At 43.2% G+C, this 10,000-nt stretch overlaps 2 protein-coding genes across 5 annotated transcripts in view; one reads left to right on the top strand and one right to left on the bottom strand.

Annotated features, from left to right (window-relative positions):
- LOC106582003 (trichoplein keratin filament-binding protein) overlaps positions 1-202 on the bottom strand; it is a 2,150-nt gene extending 1,948 nt beyond the window's left edge. The window contains exon 1 of the mRNA XM_014164625.2: positions 1-202. This exon is cut by the window's left edge and continues 189 nt beyond it. The gene's annotated coding sequence lies outside the window, so the exon portion shown is untranslated.
- A 1,053-nt stretch (positions 203-1,255) lies between these two features.
- Positions 1,256-10,000, top strand: part of aff3 (AF4/FMR2 family, member 3) — a 30,702-nt gene continuing 21,957 nt past the window's right edge. The window contains exons 1-2 of one of the 4 annotated variants that reach the window (XM_045704592.1): positions 1,257-1,870; positions 8,591-8,634. The gene's annotated coding sequence lies outside the window, so the exon portion shown is untranslated. Of the gene's footprint in view, positions 1,871-8,590; positions 8,724-10,000 lie in introns of all 4 variants that reach the window. The other 3 variants (XM_045704591.1, XM_045704594.1, XM_045704590.1) reach the window with 3 other exon arrangements.

Below are 10,000 nucleotides of genomic sequence, written 5' to 3'. Positions count from 1 at the left end.
CGATCTGTCATCACTGGGAAACAGTTCGATTGATGTAAATTAAATCTAAACATTTTTGTGTGAAAATCCAATAAAGAATGGAAACAGCATTGATTCAATCAGCTTATGTCCATGATAATATGCATGTTGCCCGAATTCTAATCTCTAATATTGTAGCCTATATATCGATACCCAGAGCCATATATAGTTAGGTCTAAATACATGGTGGTACCATGCACAGAACTTTATTGTGATTTTATTTATATGATGGTACCAACATCAGAAGCTGTCACGCCCTGATCAGTTTCACCTTCCGCGTTATTCTCTCCACCCCCTCCAGGTGTCGCTTGTTTTCTCCGGTGTATTTATCCCTGTGTTTCTTGTCTCTCTGTGCCAGATCGTCTTGTATGTTAGTCAAGTCAACTAGCGTGTTTATCCCGTTCTCCTTTGGCTATTCTCTTATTGATAGTCCTCTCGGTTCTGACCCCTGCCTGATCATCCTGCCTGCCCTGACATTGATTCTGCCTGCCCTTCGGTACCTTTTGGACTCAGAACCCTTTTGCCTGTCCACGTCCATTCTCTTGCCTTCCCCTATTGGATTAATAAATATTGTAAGAGTCCAACCATCTGCCTCCTGTGTCTGCATCTGGGTCTCGCCTTGTGTCATGATAGAAACACCCAAATAAAACAACGAGGTGCTCAACTGTTGGCTGAAACCACGCAATTACAGATCCGTGCGTTTTTCTCCAGGGTCTCCTCTCGCACTAGACGGTTGGGCTCAATTACAAAATAATAGTACATGTAGTCTAACTACTGTATTTCACCTTGAAAAGTTAGGACAGCTGCTGAGATACTCAATCGCGTAATCTGCCAGATGTTGCCTGGTTTATGCCCTCCACTTCTCCTGGGAGATAAAACTATTTTTCTTCCTCAGTCTCATCTCTCTCCCCTCTTTCCTTGCTGACCCCCCCATACTCTTGTGAAAAATGTTCACATGTTAAAACCTAACTATCACAAGCGAAATTACATTTTCGCATGTGAAAATCGAATTTGCACGTTCAAATCTAACTCTTACATGTGGAACTCTCACATGTGCAATTAAAGTGATTTGTTTTTACAAGGGTTGTTAATCCATCTCCATTTAAAGCCGCTTCTCTCTCTCTCTCTCTCTCTCTCTCTCTCTCTCTCTCTCTCTCTCTCTCTCTCTCCGCCAGCCGCCCGCGGCATCTGGGGCAGGAACATGAGTCATATTTCATTAGAACAACACCAACTCTACACAACACAGACCCGCTGCGTCCCGGTCCAGACCCCAGCAGAGTGCATTAGCGGTAATGATAGATCGCACAGGCATTCACTGGCAGGATGCGGAGAGGGTGAAACAATAATAATTTAACAGCAAGTGACCCCCTTCACTTTTCAGAGATTGTACACTGGGTGCATGGTGAGATTGTGCGCTGCACTGTGCTTCCATTCAGATACGCGCTGGAAGCAGTGTGTGCCACATTGTTTCCGTTTGTGCGTGTGGGTCATTGATGTGAGTGTGCGTAGAGTCTAGGTAGCGGCGCTCCCCGCGGATGTTTGAACTTCGTGCCTGAACCTATAACGGATGCGTCACGTCGGCTCTGTCATGCGAATCCCCCCGTACGCCAACGCACAGCGCACGCTCGCTCCCAAGACGACACCGACTCCGTGACTCTCCATTTGAGCTGGTGACGCTGCTCGCTCTCTGGCGGTAGAACGGGATGTTTGACATTTGTACGGATTTGTGCTCGCACGGTGCGTCTTCTGTAAGATGGACCGAGGAGAGGACCAGTGACCAAACATGCCTACAGTCCTCCGCGACAAGGGAAAACTTTCCAACGTCTGTTTATTGCTTCGATGTGCTTTTCAGGTGAGAAGAGATACATGGCTATCTATTCAAAGTTCATGTGATAGTCAAGAAATACAATTTGTTTTAGTTTTTTGCTTTCTTTGTTTTACTTGAAATGTAGAATACTCTTTTGTAATAACATTTTTTTGTAGGCTATTGTATTTGCGTTCTCATTTTAATTTACTGTAAAGTGAAACCAAAATTAATTATATAGAATAATGCAACAAAGCTAGTTAAGGATTTATTGCAAATACAAAAGAACAATTCACATGGGTTGAAATGTTATATTGATTTGTACAGTCTATGGTTTGAATAGTCACAATGAGATGTAAAAGTTGAGAAATCTTGAGGTCAGAGACGGTTAAACCCATTTCCGTCGTTTGACAAGCCAACCCGCAACCTTTCGTTTTCACTTCAGATACACTGTTCTAAATATAGAAACGGTAAGAGAACTATGAAGACATTTAAATCCAACTGTACTACAAGTTCATATGAGATCACATCGGTCTATGGGCGCTGTATAGGCAACAGATGGTTGGTCTGTATGCTGTTTGTTTGAAGGTGTTATGATGGGTTGAGGTTGGTTTGGGCGCAGGAGACCATGGTGTGTGTCTGGGGGATTGCGTCACCATTACTGTACCCTGCTGATGTGTTAATAGATGTGTGAAATGCATTATGCATATTATGCACACATTCTACAGCTACACTTTCAGCACTGTGTTCAATGACAGAGGTGCACACACATACACACACACACACACACACACACACACACACACACACACACACACACACACACACACACACACACACACACACACACACACACACACACACACACACACACACACACACACACACACACATCCATGCCAGTGCTTGATCACACAGTCAGACAGTGGAGTGGAGTGACTCATACACACACACACATACACACACACACACACACACACACACACACACACACACACACACACACACACACACACACACACACACACACACACACACACACACACACACACACACACACACACACAGAGAGAGCAGAGCAGAGAGAGCAGAGCAGAGAAAAAAAAGAACAGTCTCAACAGCCAATTATTGCAGGATATCCAAGGATATGCAGTAACAACAACCACCAGTATTTCAGCAAGAAAGATAATAAGAGGGACAGTAAAATGGGGACTAGAGATAGAGAGAAGGACAGAGGAAGGTACGATGGGGGAGAGAGAGAAAGGGGAGAGTTGGAGAATATGAGCATCCCCCCATCAACAGCTGTGTTTGTTTAGATATGATTCACCAACCAACATCAACCTCCCCTCAACCGTGTGTGTTCATGTCATACGTGGAGTCCTGACTCCTGATGCCTGTTTTAGATCCACTGAATCATCTCTCTATCTCTCTCTCTCTCTCTCTCTCTCTCTCTCTCTCTCTCTCTCTCTCTCTCTCTCTCTCTCTCTCTCTCTTTCTCTTTGAGACTGTATGCAACATCTGGAACAGGAAATCGTAGTGGCAGGCATGAATAGCTCACAGGTGTGTGTGTGTGTGTGTGTGTGTGTGTGTGTTGTGTGTGGACGTGTGTGGACGTGCACCCCTGTCATTGAACACAATGCTGAACGTGTAGCCATATTATAAGCACAGATAGAACAAGGAGCCAGATGTTTAATCAAATGTATTAATCTGATCCATCCGGTTGGAAGTTTAATTGAGTTATTTCACAGGGATTTGCGATGCGTAGACCCTCTGGGTACATTGACTTCAATACAAAACCTAGGAGGCTCCTGGTTCTCACCCCCTTCCATAGATTTACACAGTAATTATGACCACTTCCGGAGGACGTCCTCCAAGCTTTCAGAGCTCCTGTAGCATGAACTGACATGTTGTCCACCCAATCAAAGGATCAGAGAATGAATCTAGTACTGAAAGCATAAGCTACAGCTAGATAGCATTACAGTGCATAACATGTGGTGAGTAGCTGACTCAAAGAGAGAAAGACAATAGCTGAACAGTTTTGAACAAATTATGGAGAAGCAAGAGAGAGAGAGCTAGCTATATTTCATATTTTATTCACGTTTCACTTTCACTTACTTAGCTATCGAATGCAACTAGCTAGTTTAGCCTACTCAAACAACCGACTCAAACAGAGAGGGATGCTATGTTAGCTAGCTGGCTATTGCTATCCAACACTGGGACTCTTCCAAGTCAAGGTAAGCTTTTGGTTTTACAAATGTATTGCCACCGGGGCCCACCGGTGTAACTGCTAAACTGCTTACTGTACACTGTTGTAGCGGGTTGTAGCGGGTTTTTTCGCCTGGTCACAGACAGCTGATGTGTTGTGCACTGAAGTCCACAAGCAAAGGGAAAAGGTGAGAGGAGGAGAGCGCGTAGACGCGAGAAGGAATTCTACAACGATTAAAGGAATCATGCTGTTTGTATGTGGCTGCTATGAAAGTGAACTGTGTTTGCATGTGATCAAGGATGTATTCATTCCGTCGATTCTGTTGAAAAATATTTTTGGAACGGAAGCAAACTGAATGAAACGGGGCTAAACATACCTGTATTTGTCCAATATAAACTCTTGTTTGCAACTGTTGGACTAATGATTACACCGTAGATCAGCTATCTAGATGCAGGCAAGAGTGTGCAAGGCGGTATTGAATGTGTCAATGTCTGTCACCTTGGTTACTCACTTTTCACTCGACCTGTGTGCACCTATGTTGTAAACTTTGGTTCATTGGCTAGGTTGTGTAGCAACCTGATGGGTATAGGGAACATTTTAGTATCATGTAGTAGCCTAAATCTATCGCTGTTACCAGTGGCGGTAGCTTGTATGTCTCCCTGGGCGAACCCCGCTGCACCATTCTGCACTAACTGTCATTTTTATTCAGACATTTGGAACAACACAAATAAATAATCATAACATTTAAAACTATATAAATATAAAAATACATACAAAAATAAGACTCATACATATCAAAAAGAAGTAACAAAGACAAATAGAAACAAATTGTTGTATATAAATACAAGTAAAAAAGAGAATTAAATTATTACACTATTACCCTATTGCTAACAAAAAACACACAAATATAACTAAATTGCGCAAATCCTATATTACACAAATACACAACTAGAATAACACACTTATAAAGAAGAGAACCTAATTTTTACACTATTGCACTTCAAACAAGAAACACACAAACTAAATTGCATAACTAATTGCATTAGTACTGTACAAAGATGGTGCACTATTTGATAAATTCCCCTGCTTCCCCTACCTCGGGCTTCCAGTGGGGAGACCTGAGGTCAACCTACCCCCGTAACCCTACCTCAGGCTTCCAGTGGGGAGGCCTGAGGTCAACCTACCCCTGCCCCCTTCTCCATCTCGTACTTCTGAGTGGGAGACCTTCCCAGGCAGTAGCCTGCCTAGCTCACAAACTAGAAACCGGGCGCCGACTCCGACAAGGTTAATTGACCCACAGTCCCACACGGTGACATGATATCATTGACGTGACGTGAAAATGAGCGATAGAAAACCGATCGCGCAAATGTCACCATTCGGAATATATATATATATATATATATATAGATTCTTTGGTGTTTGCGCTGCATGCCGCCCGCGGCGACGCCCTGGGCGGCTGCCCAATGTCGCCTATGCCTAAATCCGCCACTGGATGTTACAATGAACTGAGTGAATGGAATATGAATGACAGTCATCCAATATGCTGTAATAGAAATAAGGACATGCTTGTAACAAAATGTATCGTCCTCTCTCATCTGAAACACCCCCCACCGCCACGGGTAATAACATAGTAAATATTTCACTTCAATAGTTCGGTTCAGTTTCTCTTGCACAAGGGTAAAACTGGTTCATATGAGTTTTGCTAAATACACTGAGCAAACATATAAACACAAGATGCAACAATTTCAAATATTTTACTGAGTTACAGTTCATATAAGGAAATTAATCAATTGAAATACATTCATTAAGCCTTATCTATGGATTTCACATCTGGGAATACAGATATGCATCTGTTTGTCACAGATACCTTTAAAAAAAGACAGGGGCAGTCAGTATCTGCTGTGACCACCATTTGCCCCAGGCAACGCCTCATGCATCTCCTTCACATAGAGTTGATCAGGCTGTTGATTGTGTCCTGTGGAATGTTGTCCCACTCCTCTTCAATAGCTGTGTGAAGTTGCTGGATATTGGCGGGAACTGGAACATGCTGTTGTATACTGAAACGTGAGGTGATGGCGGCGGATGAATGGCACGACAATGGGCCTCAGGTCGCGGTATCTCTGTGAATTGAAATTGCAGTTGATAAAATGCAATTATGTTTGTTGTCCGTAGCTTATACCTGCCCATACCATAACCCCACCGCCACCATGTGGCACTCTGTTCACAACGTTGACATCAGCAAATCGCTCGCCCACACGACGCCATACGATCTGTCTGCCATCTGCCCAGTACAGTTGAAACCGTAATTCATCCTTGAAGAGCACACTTCTCCAGCTTGCCAGCGGCCAGCTCACTGAAGTCGGTTACGACGCCGAACTGCAGTCAGGTCAAGTCCCTGGTGAGGATGACGAGCACGCCGATAAGCTTCCCTGAGACGGTTTCTGACACTTTGAGCAGAAATTCTTCGGTTGTGTACACCCACTGTTTCATCAGCTGTCTGGGTGTCTGGTCTCAGACGATCCTGCAGGTGAAGAAGCCGGATGTGGAGGTCCTGAGCTGGTGTGGTTACACGTGGTCTGCGGTTGTGAGGCCGGTTAGACATACTGTCAAATTCTCTAAAACGACATTGGAGGCGGATTATGGTAGAGAAATGAACTTTCAATTCTCTGGCAACAGCTCTGGAGGACATTCCTGCAGTCAGCATGCCAATTGCATGCATCCTCAAAACTTGATACATCTGTGGTATTGTGTTATGTGAAAAAACTGCACATTTTACAGTTGCCTTTTATTGTCCCCAGCACAAGGTGCGCCTGTGTAATGATCATGCTGTTTAATCAGCTTCTTGATATGCCACACCTGTTAGGTGGATGGATTATCTTGGCAAAGGAGAAATGTTCACTAACAGGGAGGAATGTAAACAAATTTGTGCACAGAAATTTGAAAGAAATATGCTTTTTGTGAGGATGGAACATTTCTGGGATCTTTTATTTCAGCTCATGAAACATGGGACCAACACTTTACATGTTGTGTTTATATTTCTGTTCAGTGTCGGTACAATGGTAGACCTGTTTTATCAGAGTATTGGATATAGCCTCTGGTGGTAACCTGGTTTGTATGGGTATATTAGGGATGAAGTGCATGTATAGACCTAGTATATATGAATGTTGAGGCTTGAGCACCTGGGTAGACTTGTTTTATATGAGTGTCAAGCTTAACGCCCATGAATTGACCTGGTTTATGTAATGGGGTGTAGAGATTTACCAGGCTCCTATAGGTCATGGGTTTGAACAGACATCTATTGCCCTTTCAAATCCTTTCTGATAACAAGTTTGTGGTAGAAAAATAGTGAATGAGGCTGGGGAAAATGTAATATACCACTGTACTATGAGTTTATCTATGAAATGGTTAGAGTATAGAGGTCAGAGGTCACAGGACTAAGATATGCAATAAACAGAGTTGGAGTGTGCAGTGGATAGCTGGATATAGGTACATGTTGATGACTTGGTGGAATACAAGTCTTGGCAAAGTGGGTAACAGGGCTGAGATAGGCAAGTAACAGGGCTGAGGTGTTTAGGCAAAGGAACTGGAGTCTATGGGTAATACATAAGGCTAGGATATGGGTGTATCAGGACTTGGTTGCATTAATATTAGGATATTGGCATGTGGGTGTTAGGGTTAGGGCATGGGGGTCATTGTGTTTAGATGTGTGGGTAAGTGGGCTGAGGTATATAGATATTAGGGCTGGTGTGTGTGGGTCATTGTGTTTAGATGTGTGGGTAAGTGGGCTGAGGTATATAGATATTAGGGCTGGTGTGTGTGGGTCATTGTGTTTAGATGTGTGGGTAAGTGGGATAAGGTATATAGATATTAGGGCTGGTGTGTGTGGGTCATTGTGTTTAGATGTGTGGGTAAGTGGGATAAGGTATATAGATATTAGGGCTGGTGTGTGTGGGTCATTGTGTTTAGATGTGTGGGTAAGTGGGATAAGGTATATAGATATTAGGGCTGGTGTGTGTGGGTCATTGTGTTTAGATGTGTGGGTAAGTGGGATAAGATATATAGATATTGGGAATAGTGGTAAATACTGTATCTGTTAATTGTATTATAGGCACATCACTGTATGTTCCCATCGGGCACAATTGTGACAGAAAATAAAACCTCGTTTCACATACTTTTCAATATTATTTTTCAAAAAGCAATATGGCTTATAGGGGTTACTAATTGTATAAGGTGTACATAGTGGGCATATCAGAAATAAATGTGGGAACAAATGGGTTCAGGATCAGCAGAAGACTACAGTAATATGTTTCAATGCCCAGACACACACCATGGAACACTGCAGATTAGCCAGACACAACAAACAGACAAGCAAGTCTCAGTGAAGAATCGTTTTGATGTAGGCTCACATGCCCTGGTTGGGTTTTCGCAACCTATATCTGTCAAGGCATTCTCATTGGTTACTGAAAGACCACCAGTGTATAGACCTCCACCACACCTGTTTTATTTTACTGTGTGGATGTTGTCTATGACTTTTCTCAAACGGTTTTTCTGTCCTCATTCAGGTCATAGGAAGTGAGTGTAACAGCTGTGTCAAGGATATTCTAGGGTAAGAGATGGTTGACTTTATACTCCCACCTGGCCCACGGGACCATAACTGCTGCACTGATCTACACTGCTCTGCTCTAGCTAAATCAGGTGTGTAGTGCTGGGCTGGAACAAATGTGTGTGTTGGTACACGTTACACTTTCTCCTGTCCTCTTAGTGGTGGTTGCCCTGAGGCTACTAGTAACAGGCCTTTGGGGGAATCTCTGTTGCTGTTGGTAGCTGTAGCTGAACAGAGCATGTCTGACTGTATCCTGCCTACTGAAATACTGTCCCAGTGTGCTGTTCACGGTCTACCTTTCCTAGCCAAAAGACTAGCACAGGAGATAGAAATGAAGAGAAGGGATGGAGAGAAATAGAGGGAGAGTAAGAGAGGAAGGAGAGAGGAGAAAGAGCAGAAGAAGAGGGAGGAGGAGAGGGAGCAGAGAAAGAGGGGGAAAGGGAGTGGAGAGATAGCAGCACACTGCTCACCTGGGAAGGCTTGTTTTTGTGAGAGGAGGGGAGTAAGGGATGAATCAGTGTCCTTGGTTACTGAGGGAGGAGAGGAGAGATAATGAAGTGAAAGGAGGAGTAGAGAGAGGGAATACTTGCCTTCTGGGGTTATGGGGAAAAGGCTGTGTTTATGAAGAAGAGAGGGGAGAGGAAAAGAGTGAGAGAAGTGACAACAGGTACTAGATGTGTCTACTACATTACGTGTGTGTGTGTGTGTGTGTGTGTGTGTGTGTGTGTGTGTGTGTGTGTGTGTGTGTGTGTGTGTGTGTGTGTGTGTGTGTGTGTGTGTGTGTGTGTGTGTGTGTGTGTGTGTGTGTGTGTGTGTGTGTGTGTGTGTGTGTGTGTGTGTGTGTGTGTTAGACTGAATTGAATGAAAGGAGACATGCTTCTCAGAGCAGACTCTCCTTACTCTGTTCAAGACAGCTCTGACAGACTCTACTGTTCTCTCACACATGTCCATCTGTTTCAACTCTCTCTCAATTCAATTTCAATTTAAGGGGCTTTATTGGCATGGGAAACATATATTTACATTGCCAAAGCAAGTGAAATAGATAATAAACAAAAGTGAAATAAACAATAAAAAATTAACAGTAACATTACAGAATAAAGACATTTCAAATGACATATTATGTCTATATACAGTGTTGTATACAGTCTGATGTGCAAATAGTTAAAGTGCAAAGGGAACATAAATAAACATAAATATAGGTTGTATTTACAATGGTGTTTGTTCTTCACTGGTTGCCCTTTTCTTGTGGCAACAGGTCACAAATCTTGCTGCTGTGATGGCACACTGTGGTATTTCACCCAATAGACATGGGAGTTTATCAAAATTGGATTTGTTTTCTAATTATTTGTGGGTCTGTGTAATCTGAGGG

This window comes from Salmo salar, chromosome ssa21 (assembly GCF_905237065.1).
Source record: "Salmo salar chromosome ssa21, Ssal_v3.1, whole genome shotgun sequence".
Classification (NCBI taxonomy): domain Eukaryota; kingdom Metazoa; phylum Chordata; class Actinopteri; order Salmoniformes; family Salmonidae; genus Salmo; species Salmo salar.
This window is presented reverse-complemented; position numbering and strand designations above follow the sequence as displayed.